General features: G+C 38.1%; 1 long non-coding RNA gene across 5 annotated transcripts in view; it reads left to right on the top strand.

Annotated features, from left to right (window-relative positions):
• Positions 1-1304: 1304 nt before the first annotated feature.
• The window catches only part of LOC141380616 (uncharacterized), a 41679-nt gene continuing 19899 nt past the window's right edge, over positions 1305-23084 (top strand). For 2 of the 5 annotated variants that reach the window (XR_015523058.1, XR_015523060.1), the window contains exons 1-2: positions 1548-1795; positions 21092-21230. This is a non-coding gene — a long non-coding RNA (uncharacterized LOC141380616). Of the gene's footprint in view, positions 1796-4336; positions 4485-21091; positions 21231-23084 lie in introns of all 5 variants that reach the window. The other 3 variants (XR_015523056.1, XR_015523059.1, XR_015523057.1) reach the window with 3 other exon arrangements.

Here is a 23084-nt window from a genome sequence, read left to right as displayed (position 1 = left end):
CTGTTAAACATCATTTTGGAAATATTTGAAAAAAATGCAAAAATTCAGGGGGGGATAATTTTGACCTCAACTATATATCTATAATATCTATATATATAAAAACAGAAAAATATTATATAACAGAAATTGTTACACTTTTTCTTGAGCAGTAAAAACTATTTTTGCTATTTGTTCATACTACTTATTAAAAATGAGTTTAAACAACTCAATTCTGGAGGCTTTTGGGGGAAAGCTTGTTTTTTATGTTCAGTTATTTAAATTTGTTAGGTTAACTTAATCGATCTGTGTTGGGACATTATGAATAAATTGTGGTGAACCCAGCATTTTTCCATTTCAAATGAAATTGGATTGGATGATTCACCAAACCAAAACACTGAATAAAAAAAAAGATGTTTTGGATTTATTCCTTTTTTTCATGGTTTCTACAGATTTCATCAAGTCAAATTAAAGACTTTTAAAAACCTTTTTTAAAACCATTTCCAATGAAATTTCAGACTTACACAAGGCTAAACGCTAAGGATTTTTTTCTAATGGCCCAGTTAAAACATCGAAAAGACATTAAAAACAAATGCTATTGTAAGGCAGATAAATAAACCATATGATTATAAATAGAAGTAAGAGTTAATTAATAAACTTTTGTTAAAACGTTTATTGAGAAGGAATGTTAGTGATTGGATGGGTGTTGGTCCAAGTAGGTAGCCTTACGTTGACATAGGCAAAATGAGACCTGTTTAAATAATTTAAAACCTACAACACAATATCTCAGTGAATTGAAGACTTTTTAAGACCAACAGTTTTGATTTTAAAACTTAAGACATTTTAAGACCCCGCAGAAACCCTGATTTTAAGATAAGTGGTTGCAAACAATGTATATGGCCTGAATTTAAACAAACAAAATGTAGTAATGTTCAGCTTAATTTATTTGTTTAAATTCAGCCCATATAAACTGTTTGCAACCACTGACCTTAAAATAATTTAGTTAATTCAATGAATATTTTTTCAGTGTAATTACTAAAAGAAAGAAAGAAAGAAAGAGAGAAAGAAAGAAAGAAAGAAAGAAAGAAAGAAAGAAAGAAAGAGAGAAAGAAAGAAAGAAAGAAAGAAAGAAAGAAAGAAAGAAAGAAAGAAAGAAAGAAAGAGAGAAAGAAAGAAAGAAAGAAAGAAAGAAAGTCAAACTGGTTCGGAAGAATAAAGAATTTAAAACATCATTTTCATTTTAAGGTGAACTATCCCTTTATTCTGTAAAACTGATTGAAGCAAAAATCTGATTTGTAAATAAGGGTTGGCACTTTAACAGACCTACCGTAAAAACAACAACAAGAATCCTCCTTTCCAATCTGCGTCCCAAGGCAACCCCTAACCTTTCCACAGGCCGCATGACGAATGAATCCGAAAGGTTTACCAATTCATCAATGCAGATCTGTTTCTGAATTTCATTTCTCTTTCACTGGCGGCGCGCGAACGGCTAATTAATCCACGTTCTTGTGTCGTGTTTGTTGTTTATTTTTACTACTGAACGGAGAAGGAGCCGGGCCCTCTTTCTTTCTTTTTTTCTCCTTCACTCCACGGCAACAGCAGGGGAAGGTGATTAATTTTAATACAGTGGGAGGAGATTTTGACCCTAAACAGGAAAGTCTTGTTGAGCTTCTGATTTATTTTTGGAAGGTGACAATGGCATTAATTACGCCGCCGCAGGTGTAGGCCCTAATTTTTCTTCCCCAGCCCAGCCTCCGCGTTCAGGACGTGACAACAGCGAGCAACAACAGCAGCGGGACGCTAACATTTCGGCGGTGGGGTAAGTCAGACCCTCTGCAGATTTCTGGGTGGCTGTAGAGATTCCTGTCAGCAAAAGATTAGACTTCAGCTGGGCGTACGACAGGTCAGATTGTCTTGTTGCGATTGACTGCTAAAGCTTTTACCATTATGTAGGCTATTATATACAATTGCAGTCAGAATTATTTGCCCGCCTTTTATTGTTTATTTTCCCCCCAATTTCTTTTTAACGGAGAGAAGGTTTTTCAGCACATTTCTAAACATAATAGTTTTAATAACTCATCTCTAATAACTGAATTATTTTATCTTTGTCATGATGACAGCACATGATATTTGGTTAGATATTTTTCAGGATACTAGTATTCAGCTTAAAGTGACATTTAAAGGCTTAACTAGGTTAATTAGGGTAAAGTTAGGGTAATTAGGCAAGTCATTGTATAACAGTGGTTTGTTCTGGAGACCAGTGGTTCCCAATCGTTTTTTGTTTGAGACCCCCTTTCCTCCCTTTTATTGTAATGACGCCCTTCACATTGTTTGCAGTAAAAATGACAAAAATGTTGTTTATTACTATATCTAGATATGTTTATGCACAAATAATTGTCATTTTTAATAATAGTCATAGTCATCAGTACTGAAAAACATAAGCCTTTGGCCTTTTAATTGGCCCAATTTGAAATTCAATAACAATATCAGTATTTACACTGGTGTGAAGGAGAAACAAATATAGGCTTTTACAATGTATTACTTGCATTTTTATGCTTTATGAATCAGTGTCAGAATCGCTGCTGGCAGTGAGTAATAATTTGGTCCATACGTGGAAAGATCTTTGACAGGGCAAGACGCATATAAAAGTTTCTTGTCAACAGCTGTGACGTCCCTAATCTCATTTTAGATGTGTCAAATCTTTTGCCTTGCGCACAAAAAATGCCCCGATACGATATAAATTACGGGATTTTACCAGGAGAAACAACAAAACGGGAAGGTGGCAGGGGATGGGTGTGAAATTTGGAAGACTAAATAAAAGAGTTGTATTAGTGATTACTTAATTTTAAAAAGTGAGTAAACCAGTAGCCTTAAAAGCGTCAAGTTGACTTCTCTTAAATAAGTGAGTAAACCCATTTTAACTTGGAACTGTTAAGTTGACATCATTTTTTTAACTATGCGCACAGTTCGTTTACTTATACTATAAAAAATGCTGGGTTCCACAAAATCAGTTTGTGTTGGAGCTACATGAAGGAATTAAGTTAATGTGTTAGCTTTAACTTAACATAAAGCAAATTATTCCCAAAATAAACTTAAGAATTGTGTTGATTTAGCTCATTTTAGATAAGTAGTTTGCGCAAACAGCAAAGGTCAGTTTTTGGAGTATATAAACTTGAAGGCAATGTGTTAACTCACTTTTTTTAAGTAAAGGCAACTCATCATTTTAAAAGCAACAGGTTTACTCACTTATTTTAAATACAGTCAGCTAATCATTTGTTACAGTGCAGTTTTCATTGTGACTTTAGTGAAATGTATTAATGGTGCCTTATTGCACATTGTTAATCAAAAATATTGCTTTAAATAGTCAGAGAAGTTTCATCAACGTTTTATCAGATTAGCGTGAAAATGTTCATGCTAATAACCAAATAATACTCCAATTAGGCGCTGCTATGAAAACCACTGCAAATACAATCAAAATATTCATAAAAACATTATTCAAGAAAAAAGTTTCAATAATTATTATTAACTTTAATGCCCATGATATCAATATTGGGCGACACGGTGGCGCAGTAGGCAGTGCTGTCGCCTCAAAGCAAAAAGGTCGCTTGTTCGAGCCTTGGCTGGGTCAGTTGAAGTTTCTGTGTGGAGTTTGCATGTTCTCCCTGCGTTCGCGTGGGATTCCCCCGGGTGCTCCGGTTTCCCTCACAGACCAAACACATGCGGTACAGGTGAATTGGGTAGGCTAAATTGTCCGTATGTATGTGTGTGAATGAGTGTGTATGGATGTTTCTAAGAGATAAGTTGCAGCTGGAAGGGCATCCGCTGCGTAAAACATATGCTGGAGAAGTTGGCGGTTCATTCCGCTGTGGCAACCCCTGATTATAAAGGGACTAAGCCGAAAAGAAAATGAATGAATGATATCAATATTGCACATTTGTTTTCACAATGTATTGAATTATTGAATATCGTCATATGTCTTCAACTTTAAATAGCAGCTGTTCACTAGTTAACATCTAATCTTTAGCAGTTTATCTAGATGTGTGTTTCCACACAAACAAGAGCAAGCTAAAAATGACGCTCGGAGGTCTCTCGGGAAGACTTGCGGAGTGACTCATGTGAATAAGCAAATCTATTTTTGGACAAGTTCATCAAAAGCGATCCTCCATTTGTTACAGCCAAGCGATCAGATTTTGCCTGGTTTGCACGGCCCAGATAGCTGCGCTGGTACATGCCATAACTAACCTATTTCTGGCTGCGTGAAGCATCTTTCTTCTTTGACAGGCATTCAGTAGTAGGTCTTTTTTAGAAAGCGCTCTCTTTTTTTTGTTTTGCTTTACGTCACGTCTTGTGATTTTTCCAGGAGGTCCTGCGTCAGCCGAGCGTTCAGATGAATAGCCGCTCTCCAACACCGCTCAATTATCTAGATTAATTGAATCACGAAAAGAACCGAGACGTTCACAAATGAAGCCGTTCTGTGGAAAATATGCTTTCAGCAAACACCCGTTCAGGTAAGACAGAGTTCAGGTGCCAGCAGTGCTGTGAGGTAACCAATTACAAATACTCTGATTACTGTAATCAGTGGTGGAAAGAGTCCTGAAAGATCCAACGCAATCTCACGACAATTCGTAACTTTTTGATTTAGTGGCTAATTCTTATGAACTCGTACGATCTAATTCGTACAATTTATTATGATTTGCTCATCACCCAATGACAATTGGGTTTAGGGGTGGAGTTAGGTGCCACGCCTCCTTTTTAAAATCGTACAATTTTGTACGACTGAACTCATACAAATTCCTACGAATTAGCCACTAAACTGACGAAACGTAAAATACTTACGTTTCCTCATGAGATCAGGCTGGAAAAATCCTACTCAAGTAAAAGTACCATTACTTACCCCAAAAATGTAGTGCAAGTAGAGTGGAAGTATCTGTTGTAAGTAAAAAAAATAACCCTTTTCAAAGTACTCAAGACTAGTGAGTAGTGAGTATCACACTGTGAAAAGCTGATGCATTTACATGAAGTTTGTGCAGGGATGTGTAAACGTAACATTCTGTAGTGCATTTAGTGATTTTCATATATTCGTTCGTTCCTTCCATTGTTTGTTTGTTCTGTCCTTAACTCATTCATTTGTTTCTTCGTTCCTCCCTTCACTCATTCATTCCTTCCATCATTCTATAGTTCCTTCCTTCATGTGGTTCTTTATTCATTTAGTTATTCGTTATTTAGTTATTCGTTATTAGTTATTTTAGTTAGTCATTCCTTCGTTACTTAGTTTGTTTAGTCTTTCCATCAATCTTTCCTTCATTCATTTGGTCCTTTCCATTGCTTGTTTGGTCCTTCCTTCATTCAGCCCTTCCTTCCATTCTTCATTCGTTCCATTTAGTGATTGTTTAAGGTTATTTCAGTCATCATACAGTCGACATCATTCATTTTCTCATCAGTGACATTGAGATTAAATATTTTGGACATTTTCTTGGACATTTTAATGAAGTTAATATTTAACTAATTTTGAGAGGAACACATGCTCATGACTGACCCAGCTGGCCCACATTAGCTGATCACTATCCTCCAATCAAAGGATCCCAAGTCACTATATACCGTTGAAACCAGAAGGTTACATACACAGTATAAAAATATATATACATATATATAATATATATACATATATATATATATATATATATATATATATATATATATATATATATATATATATATATATATATATATATATAAATATATATGGCACATAACCATTTTGAAAAAAAGTCAGATGTCAATGGCACTAAACTTTTTTTCTTTTAGGTAAGTTAGAATTATCGCATTAGTTTCTGTTCTGCTTAATAGCAGAATAATGAGGGATATTTTTTGAGAAACTTATAACTTTTCTAGAAAGTCAAGTTTACATAAAATAAGATTATTCTGCCTCTGAAAAAGCTCAGGTGATGATGTCAAGCTTTTGGAGGTTTCTGATTGGCTAATTGACAACATTTGAGTTAATTGGAGGCACAACTGTACAATAGAAATTAAGGAAAACCTCAAACACACTGTTTACTTGTGTGGCAACATGGGAAAATCAACAAAGCCAGATTACAATTAGCTAAATTACACTGGGAAAAAGACTAATTTCTGGAGACATGTCCTGTGCTCTGATGGAACTAAGATTGAACTGTTTGGCCATAATGACCAGTGTTACATTTGGAGGACAAAGAGGAAAGCTTACAAGCCTAGTAACACCATCCCAACTGTGAAGTATGGGGGCGGCAGTATCGTGTTGTGGAGCTGTTTTGCTGCAGGATGGACTGGTCCACTTCACAGCATAGATGGCATCATGAAGAAAGAACATTATGGAGAAACACTGAAGCCACATCTCAAGACATCAGCCAGGAAATTAAACTTGACCACAAATGGGTCTTCCAAACAGACCATGACCCTAAGCATACTGCCAAATTAGTTAAAATGTGCTTTAAGGACAACAGAGTGAATGTTTTGGAGTGGCCATCACAAAGCCCTGAGCTCAATCCTGTAGAAAATTTGTGGACAGAGTTGAAAAGGCTTGTGCGAGCAAGACAGCCATCAAATCTGACTCAGCAACACCAATTCTGTCAGGAGGAATGGGCCAAAATTCCTACTGATTGTGAGAAGCTTGTGGAAGGATACCCAAAACATTTGACCAAAGTTATACAGTTTAAAAGCAAAGCTAAAAAAATACCAAGGAAATGTGTGTAAACTTTTGACTGTCTAGAAATTAATTAAAAATTCTCAAAAAAATTCTCTCATTATTCTGGCATTTAGCAAATGTAAATCATTTAGGTAATCCTAACGAACCTAAATTAGTAAACATTAGTATGATCTACATCAGACAGTTTTTAAAAATGAAAAAGTTAAAAATAATCTAAAAATAATCTAAAATAATAATAATAATAATCTAAAAGTTCCATTTTTTTAGAGTGTATGTAAACTTCTGGTTTCAACTTTATATCAATGTTCTCACATGAAATTATTCTCACATTTTAAATGGCAAATCATTTACCTTAGACTTAGGAACATCCTTAAAAGAAAATGCCACTGACCTAAGCTACATTTTTACTCTAGTAATGCTCACTACTGTTGATTACTTCTCGAAGAGCTATACTTCTACTTTTAACACCCGTACTTTGAGTAGTATTTACAACATACTTCTTTTTTGTTTGAGTGCATCCAAGTCTGACTGAACTTTGCATCCCACACTGAAGTTGTTGATGTTTCGTACACTATGCAGTAAAGTAAGCGCTGCCGCTTTTATGTTGAAGCATTGTTTAAAAGAGTTTGTTTGTTTTCTACAAGTGAAACATTTATCTGAGGGCAGGGAATTGAATCTTGTGTCTGACAGACAGGCAGACGAGAGGAAAACAGGCCGTGTCAAGGGTAGACGGAGAACAGCCTTGACTGAGGAAACCAGAGCACATTTATCCTGCTATGATTGAGCTAAGACTGCGTGACGCCAACATTCGCCTCGTACAGTAAATCATTTACACTCCGACAGTGTCATCTCTATGAACTCATGGCACAAAAGTGAAGATCTGAGTCTACGAAACAGCCGTTCAGAGGAAGAAACGCAGCCACTTGTAGGAGTAGTTCGGTTTTTCCATTACATTACATCTACACACTCTGATGTCCTACTCTGTAAAAAACGTATGACAAGAAAATCAAGACAACAAATATTTTTAGGTTGCTTTAACTTGTTTTAATAAGTCACTCAGGTTTTACTAATGTTTTTGTTTAAGTTATACAAAGTGTAGATGGCACAGTGGCTTAATGGTTAGCATTAAGCGCCTCACAGCAAGAAGGTTGCTGGTTCGAGCCTCCAGCCTGATCTCACTAGAAAACGTAAGTATTTTTGTTTTGTTTTGTCAGTTTAGTGGCTAATTCGTACAACTTCGTACGAGTTAAGTCTGACCCAGCCGAGGCTTGAACCAGCAACCTTCTTGCTGTGAGGTGACAGCACTACCTACTGCGCCACTGCGTCGCCCTGTGCTGATTTAGCTCACTTTAAATAAGTATTTGAACAAGAAGCAAAAGTTGGGTTTTTTTATCTACAGGATCCACCACTTATGCTGCGTTCACATCAGACGCGTCAAGCGCGAGTGATTTACATGTTAGGTCAATGCAAACACGCGAATAGACATCCTGCGGCGCGATACGCGCGAATGGCGCGGCGCGAATGACGCAGATTGCGCGAATGGCGCGGTGCGAATTGAGCGTTTTGTGCGTTTGACGCGCTTAACGAGCGTTTCGTGCGAATCTCTCGATTTCGAAAATCTGAACTTCACCGTACATTCGCGCCGCGTTAACCAATCAGGAGCTTGCACTTGTGGGGGCGTGATTGTGATGTAGAACCTGTTGTCGGTGTTCCGAGGGAAATCCTCCAGCCTTCACCGACAACAGTTCATCAAACGCGGCTTGGCTCAGTCAGAAGCACCGCTGAAAGCCTCCGTCATCCAGGTTCAGTTTTTGGGGGAGTTTATGAGTTCACAGAGCTGGATGCACCTCTGAAAGAATGTAGTGTACTCAGACACGACCATAAACGTGTTGACGCTGTTTTTCATCCTTCATAAAGCACCAGGGGCGGACTGGGACTAAAAATCCGCCCTGGCATTGTAGCCACACCAGCCCACATTACCACGCCAACACAGCCCCATCCAAGGACACGCACATTCACTACTTAAATTTGTGTACACATGGTAAAATTATATAAGCAGTTCCTATTTAAGAGATATTTAAACATTTAATGTATGTGACTGAAACAAAAACAACCCATTTATATATGCAATTATGTCATTCATTTTCTTTTCGCCTTAGTCCATTTATTAATCTGGAAATCGCTAACGTATCCTGCATATGTTTTATACAGTGGATGCCCTCAAAGCTGCAACCCATTACTGGGTTATACCTAATTCCCAGTTGGCCTACCCAATTCACCTATAGCATGTGTTTGGACTTGTGAAGGAAACCAGAAGGAAATCCACGCGAACATGCAAACTCCACACAGAAACACCAACTGACCCAGATGAGGCTCAAACCAGCGACTTTCTTGCTGTGAGGTGACAGCACTACCTACTGCGCCACTGCACTGCCCCCTTTCGAGACTAGTTCAGTTAATTTTATGTAAATGGCAATGTCTGACTTGAACGCCTTTCCCTTTTTATGGTCCATCTCTGACAATTAGCTTGTGTTGCACTCACTGTTTGTTTGACATTCTTGCAAAATTTGTATTATGTCTGCGTAACCTCAGATTGGGTCGGCCCATCTCAAAACCAGCCGGTTGTTGCTAAATGGGCCAATTCTTAACATTTACTATAATTCTTACTATTACCACCATCATCATCATAATATTCACATCTCGCACAAGATAAAAACTGCCTACATTTAAAAAACAATACATATGAAAAAATAAATAAAAAATAGCTGACTGGCCCACATTTAAAAAATGGTCTGGCCCTTCTGGCATTTGCCAGAATTGCCAGATGGCCAGTCCGCCCCTGTAAAGCACATAAACACTGTTATTTTCTTCATAAAATCCATGTTAGCCATTTAGCTATGAAGCTAGAGTCTTCGGGCAGACAGAAGCCCTGCCCATCGCGCGAATCCGTGTTTGTTCTGAAGTGAATTTGACACGCAAATGAAGCGGGGTTTGACGCGCGAATGAAGCGAGTAAGCTCAAATGTTCACGCGGCTATTTACGCTTGAATAGCGCAATTTATCTGCGCGTTCCGCGTCTGGTGTGAACACAGCATTAGACACCACAGAAATGTTTTTATATCAGCATAGATGTTTCCACGGGAAACTTTTAAGAAACTTTAACATATAAATAACTTTACACTGCATATTTTATTTATTTGAGGGGAAAAAAACATTCAGATTATTAAAATGTTTTTCACACGCCCACAAAAAAATTATTTTATGAACTGTAAAGCTTCTTCTGTGGCTTCAAATGTAACTTCAAGTGCACAAAGACGGCTAATAAGGTAATTACAAAACAAATGCCTCCCAGGATATCAATTCTAGGGGGCAAAATATAAGCCCATGACAGAACAAAAGTTATCTTCTTACTCTTTAGTAAACATTTATAAGGAAGCGCAACAGAGTATTAAAATTCCCAGCATCGGTTGATGAAGTCTAAGTGTTTTTCTGTGGAAAACTGTGTGAAGAGACCTGACTCTGACAGCACTTACCAAGGGATTTAAGTGTGACAGCTCTTGTTCACAGACACTGCTAATAAATTATCACCTCCGGCTCCCGTATAAGCGTTTGACAGTGACAGACTGGCAACTCACACTTCAAGCAGCTCTATCAATGCAAACCTAATGATTTTTATATTTTTCAAAGAATTTTAAAAGTCTCTATAGAGTTTATGAAGTTTTAGAAATGATATGCAACAATACAGCCTTTATATTAAATACACAGATTCACACATTTTTCAGTCACACTTTTGTTTAATAAGGGCGTAGTTGGGTTAGGTGTAGGATTAGGGATGTGAAATAAGATCATACTTTATAAGTGCTAATAAACAGTTTGTATCGTAATAATAGGCAGGTAGTAAGCGAATAGTAAACGGTGTGAATTGTTACTCAAACTAAAGTGATACCTCATATTTGTATTATATTTTAAAGAAAGTAAACCCCTAACACTTTATTTTAAGGTGTCAGTGTGCACGTTCTGTGTACTTACTATAATAATGACAATTACCTATGATAATTACATGCTAACTAAGTAACTCAAACTCTGATTTGAAGCTTAACCATATAGTAAGTACATGCAAGGAATTAATGAATGTCACTCAGCATCTAAATGAAAAGTTACACAGTAACGAGGACGCTGTAAAATAAAGTGTGATTGTAAAAATTATCAGACATTTCTCATTTATATTTGGTAATTCCTTCATGTTGTCCCGACACAAACCGATTAAGCTAGCTTCATTGTTTTTACACATTAAAGTGGATTGAACCTGAAACAGTTAAACAATCTGTAAAACCTAGTTGTGTTGTTTCAACTCATTTTAAATAAGTAGTTTGGAAAAGTAGTAATTTGAGTGTGTAAAAAATACTGTATATGTTTTATTTTAAAAAAAATTAGGTCACTTAGATCAGCTTGAGTTTTTCAAACTCATTTTATTATAGTTTGTCCTATTAGTGGTTGCATGTTCTCAAACACTTTCAAGTAACATCAACTCAATTTTATCTGTTCTCAACTTGTAGTTTCAAGTTCATTAAACCTGTTTTTTAACCTGCTTATTTATTCTAGTAATACACGCAGTATTTTAAGTTACCATTGTTCAGTAAACTTGTGCTTTTAAGTAATACTAACATAATTTAGTTATTTTGGTAAGTTTGTTAAATCCTTCAAAATCAGACATTTAAAATTTTGTACAAACATTAATCTTTATTCTTCTACAAGTACCAAACAATAAACATTCAAATGTATTATTCAATTGAAAAACTCTTTTTACAGTATTACAGAATTAAGTTAACAATACATTTGTTATTGTGATTACACAAAAAAATTAAAATTCAAAGATGATTCCTTGGATTTATTCCATTTTTTTAAGGTACGTTTTTGTAAATAATTTATTTGGGTTTCATTTAAACAAACAAATTATGTTAAACAATACTAAATTATATTTGTCTGTTCAGATTCAACACATAAATAGTTTGCAACAGTTTTGCAGAAATCATTTTTTTCAGTGTGGGAAGAAGACAATGATGTTCATTATCTTCCGGTCCTCCATGGTTGACACTGACCCGGGGATATTTGTATGTAAATCTGTTATCTGTTATGCTGTTTGTGATTCACTAATATTTCTTTACACTCAAAAAAATGTCTGCTTCTTGTTTAAACTACTTATTTATAATGAGCTGAATCAACACTAGTCTTGAGATTTTTGGGGGAATTAATTATTTTATATTCAATCAACTTAAATTTGTAAACACAATAAAGCTAACTTAATCGATTTGTGTTTGTACAACATTATTGAATTGTGTAAAACCCAGAATTTTATTTTTTCATTCATTCATTCATTCATTTTCTTTTCAGCTTAGTCCCTTTATTAATCTGGGCTCGCCACAGCGGAATGAACCACCAACTTATCCAGCACATGTTTAACGCAGCGGATGCCCTTTAAGCCGCAACCCATCACTGGGAAACCCAGCATTTTTTTCAATGTATAAACACAAACTTACATGAAACTGGGCAACTAGAAGAAAAAGCCAAGTTCTATGTAAATGCTTTACCTGTTATGCTGATTATTTACTTTTTATTTATTAACTCTATGATGCCTCTTCTGAAATACATTGTAAAGTAATGCTGGTTTCAACACAATTCCTTCATGACGCCCAAACACAAATCAATTCAGTAAACTTGATCGTTTTTAATAACAATACAGTTCATTATTATTATTACTATTATTATTATAGTTTTTAACACTTTACAAGGGGCGACACGGTGGCACAGTGGGTAGCACTGTCGCCTCACAGCAAGAAGGTTGCTGGTTCGAGCCTCGGCTGGGTCAGTTGGCATTTCTGTGTGGAGTTCTGGGTTTTCCCCTGTGTTTGTGTGGGTTTCCTCCGAGTGCTCCGGTTTCCCCCACAGTCCAAACACATGCGCTATAAATGAATTGGGTAAGCTAAAATTGTCCGTATATGTGTGTGAGTGAGTGTGATTCCCAGCTGGAAGGGCATCCGCTGCGTAAAAACATATGCTGGATAAGTTGGCAGTTCATTCCGCTGTGGTGACCCCAGATTATTAAAGGGACTAAGCCGAAAAGAACACTTTACAAATAAAGATGGCAACAAACCAGTAAAACAGGGTTATTTGATCAAGTTAAAGAAGTTTTACTTTGCTTTCCTTTACTGAAAAAAAATAACTAAGTGGATTTACTAAAATTATTATAAGCTGAGTAGTTGCAAACAACTGAATATGAGCTGAATTTAAACAAACATATTCAATTATGTTTAACTTCATGTGTATGTTTGAATTCAGCCCACATAAACTGTTTGCAATCACTTACCTTAAAATAATAAAGCAAATTTATTGAACAATTGTTTTTGTAGTGGTCCTCCAAGCTTCCAGGTGAGATTATTGCAAATGTATACCCTCTAACAAAACTAATAGTTTATTATTATTATTACTATTATTATTATTATAGTTTTAACACTTTACAAATAAAGATGGCAATAAACCAGTTAAACAGGGTGATTTGACCAAGTTTGATTTGATTTTTTTAAGATAAGTGGTTGCGAACAATTTATATGGACTGAATTAAACCAAACATAAATTGTAGTAATGTTCATCTTAGCTTGTTTGTTTAAATTCAGCCCATATAAATAGTTTGCAACCACTTACCTTAAAATAATTTAGTAATTATTAATTAATCATTTTCTTTTTTAGTGTTCTTCAGCTTCCAGGTGGGATTTTTGCAAATGTATACCCCCTAACAAAACCAATACAGTTTATTATTATTTTTGTTATTATTATTATTATCATAGTTTTAACTCTTTACAAATCAAAAGGGCAACAAACAGAGATATTTGACCAAGTTAAAGATGTTTTACTTTGCTTTCCTTCACTGAAAATTGATTAATTAGTTTTACTAAATTATTGTAAGCTAAGCGGTAAAAAATCCATACAGTTTATTATTATTATTATTAGTAGTAGTATTATTACTATTATAGTCTTAACACTTTATAAATCAAGATGGCAAAATACCAAAAAAGGGTTATTTGGCCAATTTAAAGATGTTTTATTTTGCTTTCCTTCACTGAAAAGAAGATTTACTAAATAATTTTAAGGTAAGTGGTTGCGAACTATTTATATGGGCTGAATTTAAATAAACATATTCAATTATGTTTAACTTCATGTGCATGTTTAAATTCAGCCCACATAAATTGAATCTGGCGAAGCAGTGGCGCAGTAGGTAGTGTTGTCGCCTCACAGCAAGAAGGTCACTGGTTCAAGCCTCGGCTGGTTCAGTTAGTGTTTCTGTGTGGAGTTTGCATGTTCTCCCTGCGTTCGTGTGGGTTTCCTCCGGGTGCTCCGGTTTCCCCCACAGTCCAAAGACATGCGGTACAGGTGAATTGGGTAGGATAAAATTGTCCATAATATATGAGTGTGTATGGATGTTTTCCAGAGGTGGGTTGCGGCTGGAAGGGCTGGATAAGTTGGCGGTTCATTCCTCTGTGGTGACCCCGGATTAATAAAGCGACTAAGCCAACAAGAAAATGAATGAAAAAATTGAATCTTTTTGTCAGTGAATTGGGATGCGTGTGTGAACGTTCCTCTGCGTGTCTCCACACACACACACACACAGCGATTCTGACAGGGAGTCTCATTATGGGCTGAATTAGCGGCCCATGTAGCCCTGATTACCCCCCCGGTGAGCGGACACACAGCGCGGCGCCCGGACCGTCCCCGTCCACCGTCCCGGGGCTCCTCTCCCCGGTGTTGTCTCTTCATTCCTCTGACAGCTCCCTCATTTCTCCATTACAAATTGCCGGCGGCTTCCCTCGGCATGCATCACGGCGTGAGGAGCCAGCCTCAATACCGCCGCTCGGGCCGGTTCATTTATTACCGAGTTTGTTTGCACTCTTATCTGCGGCCTTGCCTGGCCGGACCATCCATCACACACACACAGACACACACACACACACATCTGCCTGCTGCCCGTCCCACCCCCAAAGCCCAGCGCCGGCAATATCTCTGTCTCTCTCACTTACACAGCCATCTGTCTGCTCCACCTCCTGTTTTTTGTTTCCAGCCTTTTCTGAGGTCTGATGTGCTCGTTTTTTTCATTATAAGCTCGTATCGCTCGCATGTCGCTCTTATTTGCACTTTTATTCATTTACACGTGGACTTTTGCTCAATTGAAATGCTAGAAGTTCTAGTTCGGGATCCAACAAAGAGCATGCTGACATACACACAAATACTGACTATTAGCTTGCAAAAATATAACTTATGGCCCGTTTCCACTGACTGGTACAGTATGGAACGATACGAGTCACCTTAAGCCTGGTTTATACTTCTGCGTCAAGTGACCGGCGTAACTCACGGCGCATGCAACGCCCGTAGCTGTGCATTTATACTTCTGCGCGCTGTCTCTGTTGGTCTGCATTAACACTTCCGAAACGCTAGTGGGCAGTGAGGTGTAAATGTTCCTCTGTGTCGAGTTTCTTCTCTGCTGTTTTGCTTTTCCTGAACACTTCCTGGATGTACAAGTGACTCAAACTCGCTCATTTTGAGGCAGGAACCGGGGGACGTGCAACAACTTTAACTATGAGGTAAACACAAAACAAAACTTTCCATCCGGAGCTCCTTCACGGGACTCCACACTTGTAAACAATCGCTCCATCAGGCTCACGCCATTCGCGCGGGTCTCGGTCCCGCCCAGACTCATCAGCGTTACCAAGCCGACCAATCACAGAGCTTGCGCTACGCGTCTTTGCGACGTGTAGTTAAATTTTTTAAGAGGTGCACGTCAGCGACGGCCACGGCAAAGGGCTATGCGTCAGCGCCGTAGCATACGCCGGTGTTTGACGCAGAAGTATAAATCAGCCTTAAATCAGGCTTGCGTTTCCACTGCATTAAGGGTACCAACGGTGGACTTGGTGTACGACAGAAAGTTTCATATGACGTCATTCTCGCACGAGGAAATCTCGCTCAAAGTAAAGCTGTACGGGTCGTTCACATATCATATGAGAAGCACTTCTCACAAAACAGATGCTTCACACACATAAATACTTGTGTATAAATATTCATTACTAACCTCTCTATGAACAAGATTTGATTATTACTGCAGATCAATGCTACTGTAACGTCTGCAATTATATAAAATAAATAAATAAATGAACATATATGAACACATACATACTCTTACATACTGTCTCTAATATGATACCAATTACAGAAAAAACTAGACACAGCAGACATTTAGTCCTTATTTGGGTTCAAAAACAACACACAACATATAGCCCAGTCAGTGCATACCTCTCATCTGTGTCTGTAATCTTCACCTGTAGCCTCTGTTAGAAAGTAATTCTGTCATTCAGAGTTCAGAATAGTCCAAAAGGCGATGATGAACATGGCAGTTTGTTCATGCTTTAGGTTGGTGAAAGAATCATTCGCTTCTTTGTTTTTTTCGGCTTCTCCTTTGTTTTTTCGCACTTCACTCTCGCGTTTGTCTCTTTCTGAAAGGATCGGATGTCAGAAGTGATGATATAATCATGCGCACGTTATTATCATCGGCTCAAGAAGTCCGTAATTTCAAATATAGACGCGAACGATCGCGAGCTCTGTGAAACCGCTCGCACTTTTTGACGGGCTCGTTAAACAAAACCAGGACACGGCAGATTTTGTTCTTCTTGGCTTTGTGGCTGTACATCAGAACCGGGGCCGGATTAACCAATGGGCATTATAGGCCCATAAAGTGCGAACACCTGAACACGTTCTTCTTTTTTTCTCCCACTACATATCAGCTGATTTTGGAGTGTCTGTTTAGGCTAAGTGCAAACAGCGCACCTCGTTGAAATAAGCTAATTAGGTGATTCACGCCCATCACCGTTTGATTGACAAAGACAACATAACTAAAGAGCGCTGCAGACAGCAGTGTGAGTGGTGTAGCTTGTAAAACGCATGGCGTCATGTTTTGACGCCATCTATCATGAACCCGGTTTCGAATCACACCTGCCAACACTCCCGTTTTTCCTAGGAGTCTCCTGTATTTCAAACCCATCTCCCGCCCTTCTCCCGTATTGTTCTGTCTCCCGGTAATCTCCCCCCATCCGCTCCTCAGCTTTTTGGTACAGTCCGGCTAGCTTTTTGGGTCAGTCCCCACGCGCACCGAACCCAGCATGCAACCATCATCATACCCGCCCCCCGCTCTTCAGTTCGCGTGCACCTTCAACACCCCCCTGGCTGTGCGCAACCCCCCCTCCCCCGCTCTTCACTTCGCACGCACCTCCGGATTTAATGATCCAGTTGCTGGCAGGTATGTTTCGAATCCAGCATCTGATGAACACGTTCTTCTTTTATTCCCCCACTACATATCAGATTTTACCTACTCTTCATCACGAGGAACACAAGTAGGAATCATTAATAAGTGTGTGCATCATGGAGGACTCAGATTCTCAAAACTATACGAGGGACTTGTGTTGTGTAATCTATAGTCTTTGCCCTAATAGACCCTTTTCACATTTGCAGGTTTCTCAGCAGAAGTCGTTAAGTGTTGGTAAACTCAGAGCGTCGTAAATGGGAGAGTACAACAAATGATTTATTTACAATCCTATTTGCTGAAATAATAAAAAAAACTCAGAGATTGTGTTATCAAGACTTTCAGAAGAAAGAAAAAATATAGACAATGCATTACAAACACCTCACATAAGTAGTAGGTAGTAATTTGATGCAAAAATGAAAAAAATACATACACAAATACATACAAATCATTCATCAGTTTTTGAAAATCTAAATATTAAAACTTTTAAGGATTTAAGATTATTATCACATAAAACGTGTCATAACAGTCTTGTGTAAAAGGGGCCAACTAGGTATCACAGCTGTAATGGATTTATTTGTTTAGCAGCTAGTTCCTCACATGAGCCTTAAATTAAGTTAAATGAACTGTCCGCAAATGTGGACACCGGGACTTTAGAAACACTGGTCTAGAGAGACCGAAGACCTTTATTTAGCTGGTTCAGGTGTGGTTAATTAAGGTTAATTTAATCTCTGCAGGACAGTTGCTCTGCAGAACAGCTTTGGACTACATAACCTGATTTTAGGTTACTGTTAGAAGGGGATACAGCTGTGGCCGAAAGTAAAGGAGAAGTATTTACAGTTGAAACCAGAAGGTTAAATACACTGTATAAAAAGGCAAATAACCATTTAAAAAAAGTCAGATGTTAAATGTTTTCTCTTTTAGGTAAGTTAGGGTTATCACATTTGTTTCTGTTATGCTTAATAGCAGAATAATGAGAAAGATATATTTTTGAGAAATTGTTATAACTTTTCTTGAAAGTCAAGTTTACACACAATAGGATTATTCTGCCTCTGAGAAAGCTCAGATGATGGTGTCAAGGTTTTGGAAGTTTCTGATTGGCTAATTGACAACATTTGAGTTAATTGGAGGTACAACTGTAGAATAGTATTCAAGGAAAACCTCAAACACACTGTTTACTTGTGTGACAACATGGGAAAATCATCAAGCCAGAATCAACAACAAAGCCAGATTACAATTTGCTAAATTACACTGGGAAAAAGAATAATTGTTGGAGACATGTCCTGTGCTCTGATGGAACTAAGATTGAACTGTTTGGCCGTAATGGCCAGTTTTACATTTGGAGGACAAAGTGAAAAGCTTACAAGCCTAGAAACACCATCCAAACTGTGAAGTATGGGGGCGGCAGCATCATGTTGTGGGGCTGTTTTGCTGCGGGAGGGACTGGTCCACTTCACAGCATAGATGGCATCATGAAGAAAGAACATTATGTAGAAATACTGAAGCAACATCTCAAGACATCAGCCAGGAAATTAAAACTTGGCCACAAATGGGTCTTCCGAACAGACCATGACCCTAAGCATACTGCCAAATTAGTTAAAATGTGCTTTAAGGACAACAGAGTGAATGTTTTGGAGTGGCCATCACAAAGCCCTGAACTCAATCCTGTAGAAAATTTGTGGGCAGAGTTGAAAAAGCTTGTGCGAGCAAGACAGCCAACAAATCTGACTCAGCAACACCATTTCTGTCACGAGGAATGGGCCAAAATTCCTTCTAATTGTGAGAAGCTTGGGGAAGGATATCCAAAACATTTGACCAAAGTTATAGAGTTTAAAAGCAAAGCTAAAAAAAAATACCAAGGAAATGTGTGTAAACTTTTGACTGTCTAGAAATTAATAAAAAAATTCTCAAAAAAATTCTCTCATTATTCTGGCATTTAGCAAATGTAAATCATTTAGGTAATCCTAAACGGACCTAAAGTAGTAAATTTTTAGTATGATTTACCATCAGACATTTTTTTTTTAAATGGTTATGTTCCTTTTTTTAGAGCGTATGTAAACTTCTGGTTTCAACTGTATATTATTTATTAAATAACCAATTAATTGTATTTCATTAATGTCTAACCCAACCCTCAAAGTAATACATAAACAGTAAATATAACGAGAATGATTTATATTATTAATTAAATGACCTATCAATTGTATTTTATTGACATCTACCCCAACCTTGACACTCACAGTTATGTAAAAACAGTAGTTATAGTGAGAATTATTCATGTTAAGTTACCCATTAAATTGTATTTTATTAAAAGGCCTTGATATATATATATATATATATATATATATATATATATATATATATATATATATATATATATATATATATATTTGTTTTCGCAAGCCTCGGAGACATAACGTAAATTTCGCTTTCATCATGAGCCACGGATGGCATACATTTTTTTACAGTGCACTGCAAAGGGAACATAATTGTCAATATGAAGATAACTAAAACTGAACTGCAAAAATACTTTGAAAGCAAATTACACCTAAGAATGATGACTTTAATGCTTTTTTTCTTTTTAATCATTCCAAGTTTAAATATAAGAACATTCTGAAGGAATACGGCATAAGCTCCAGAGCTGTAGTTACAAATGTACAATTTGCAACGCAGTTTGCAAATGTTTGTTGGAATGATGGATTTGGGGAACACCAAATCAACAAACTATGCTTGTAACGACGGAACTTGTGACCCTAGTTGGCTATTGGTGGTTTTCAGAAACGCACCCCTGATTTGACTGGGTCCTGGTGTAACGGAGGCCAGCTAGTGTGTGCAGTGCAGGTAAACCTCACTTCTCTGACCTCTAAAGGTGCTCTAGCGACATACGCTAGAGGCCATGGTCTTTTGCCTCCTTGTTAGAGCAACCGACTCCCATGCGGAGGGTCGCTGGTTCGATCCTGGCTCGGAGCGGGTTGGGTGGTGTAGAACCGGCGGGGTTACACTGGCATCCCATATTTTACCTAGTGTATCTTTACCTTTACTCAAGTTGGTTTGTGTACTCTTTCCACCTCTGGTTGTAATTAAAGAGTATTCAAGGTTTAAATAGCCGGGGGGTTATTAATGGTGTAATCTGATTCAAAGATAAGCCAAACTAAGGCCCCATTTACACTAGTGCGTTTTAGTTTTATAACGGCGTTTTAGATCAAAAACGATCCGCATCCACACTAGCGTTTCACCTAGCGTCTCTGAACATATCTCCATCCACACTACGCCACCAAAAACATATATCACGTGACCATTTGCGCACTCTGGGCATGCGCGTTCTAGTATAAACAGGAAGCATGCGTCTCGCTCGCAATTTGGTTATTGTTAGTCAACAAACGCCGGTTGTACATTAAACGCGATGGCAAAGAAAGTAAGAGAGGTATTTGTGGACAGACGACGAGGTCGAGTTGTTACTAAACGTAACAAATGAATAACTGCACAATGGCGCCTAAAACAGACAACAGAGCAAACAACGCTCCCATTTCTGTGTCCATGATGTTGTTTACAGTACTGTCTTCCGCTAGCGTTAGCCATGTGTTATAGTCATGTGATAGAGGCTTGACGTATAAGGGAAGGACACGTAATGACACAAAAGCCCCAATCAGGTAGCGAATGTCTGCTGTCCCGCCTCCGTTTTCAGATGTCTCCGTTTTTCGTCATCCACACTGAAACGGAGCAGCAGCGTTTTAGAATGAAAACAGCCTCTCCAGCGTTTTCAAAACGCTCCGTTTTCGGCGCTTGAGAACTCCGGCGTAGTGTGGACGGATGGCGTAACCGTAGCTAAACTTATGCGTTTTAAAACAAAAACACGTTAGTGTAAACAGGGCCTAAGAAAAAAGTGCTCCTATTACACCTTGAGCTCAGCTGAATGCATTCAAAATGGGTAAAAATTGACTGTTTAAATGTAGGGGACTTGTAAAATAAGCCTATTTCCAAAAAAAATAAAAGTCTTACTTTAAGATGTTAATGCTATGTGGTTTGAAATCAGTTTCTAAAACATACTTCCTCTCCAACACACAGCATAATATGGGTGCTGTGCATTTGGTTTTCCAGACGCTCCTGCTGATCTGCTCTGTCCGGGGCCCGGCTGACATCCCGCTCCACCATTTGAGGGCCAGTTGCCAACCGATGAAGGATCTTCCTTCCAATTCACTTGTTATTGTGCTGTCCAGGTGACAAGTATACCTATAGAGTGAGTATTTATTTCGGGAATGTTTTCTTCCATTTTTCTGTCATGATGAATGTTTCTTTTATAAATCCATCGGCAAGGCTTTTAAACCATAAACAATATTTCTTGGGGCCAAAGATTCCTTGTGCAGCACTCTTGAGGAACCTTGAGATTTCCTGGCCGTGATTTAATGGCTCATAACTCTTGAAAGGCAATCCTTCTTCCTCTTCCTCTTTCGCCTTCTCCTCTTTCAGCCACCGCGCTCCCTTTAGCCCACTGGATGGCCAGCGAACCGAGGACAGAGGGCTGAAATATTACCCACAGTTCCTAGCTTCACGTCAGCCCACAGATAGGCTTCATACAGCTGCTCTTATTAATGGTGTTTGTCACAAAGGGTTCACTTTCACATGCTTTGTACTCTACAGTTGAAGTCAAAGTTATTCGCCCTCCTGTCAAATTGTAATATTTCCCAAATTTTTGCCAACTAAGTTTTTTTTTTTTATTATTTCTAATGACTGATTTCTTTTGTCTTTGCCATGACAGCACATAATGTATTACTATTTGCAAGCAGTGGTGTAAAGTAACTAATTACAAATACTCAAATTACTGTAATTGCAACACAATCTCAAGGCAATTCGTAACTTTTTGATTTAGTGGCTAATTCGTATGAATTCGTATATTCTAATTCATACAATTAAGGTAGATTTGCTCATCACCCAATGACGGTTTGGGTTAGTGGTGTGGTTGGGTGCCACGCTTGATTTTTAAAATCGTGCATTTTTGTACGACTGAACTCGTACGAATTCATACAAGTTAGCCACTAAACTGACAAAACGTAAAATAATTGCGTTTCTTCATGAGATCAGGCTGGTAATTGGCTGGTAATACCTGATCGTCGTTTTAATAATTTAATTCTTTGTTTTAGGCATGATAGGTAACCGTCAGGGCCGGGGCGAACTAAACTGGAGCTCTAGGCAAAGATGACAGCAAGGACCGGGGCGGTGGGGGGATTGTTAAGGATTCTGCCGCCCTAGGCGGCCGCCTCTATGGATGCGTGGATATTACCAGCAGATTCAGTGAGCTTTAATCTGCGCATCTCTGATAGTAAAATAATACGATAATCGTAAACGTTTTTAAATGAACATTTATTTATAAAAACAAAGGTTTGTCTTTAGACAACATTTTCTTCATTTTCAAATAGATACAGAAAGTAAAAATAAGACATTTTAGCTTTTACAGATACAGGAACAAGATAACAAAAACGGTGCCACTTCAGCCTACACGGCAGCTATTTTATGTTTACTTGGCCTTTTTCTTCGCACAGTGCAAAAACAGAATAGCATCTACTGTGCCGATTCCACCTCGACTCCGAATCGCGGCCAGCTGTACTGAATGAGAATTCGCTTTCACCGCTTGTTAAAGGAATGAACAAGATTCTCCTCGCTAGGCGCTGCAGTTATGGAAATGTGCGATCTTGTTTTTCCCAGAACGATTGCAGATTTTCCTCTGATAACTCCTTTAACTGAAACTTTGAACAGTAGGCTACTCTTCATCCATTATTTTAGGCGTCTCATCTTCCCATTCTGCAAAGCCCACTCTCTGCTTTTTCGCTGGTCTACTGCCATGTCCCGTTACATTCACACGCAACCCACCGGCAATTAATTACAATGTATTTTTTTATTACCTGGCCCGCGGATTAGCACTGGCGGATATAACCGCCATCCGCGCATTACTAATGTGCAGGGCTTTACATTAACACCCGCCAACCTGCCAAATGCGGGTGGATTTCAGCTTTGTCGGGTTGGACAGCCGCTCCCACTAGCCACTTTGGCAGGTTGGAAATAATTTTTACATTGTAGTTTTCTTAAATCAGGGTTC

This window comes from Danio rerio, chromosome 23 (assembly GCF_052040795.2).
Source record: "Danio rerio strain M-AB ecotype USA chromosome 23, GRCz13ab, whole genome shotgun sequence".
NCBI lineage: Eukaryota > Metazoa > Chordata > Actinopteri > Cypriniformes > Danionidae > Danio > Danio rerio.
The sequence above is the reverse complement of the archived record's forward strand: the minus strand, read 5'-3'. Positions and strand labels throughout refer to the sequence as shown.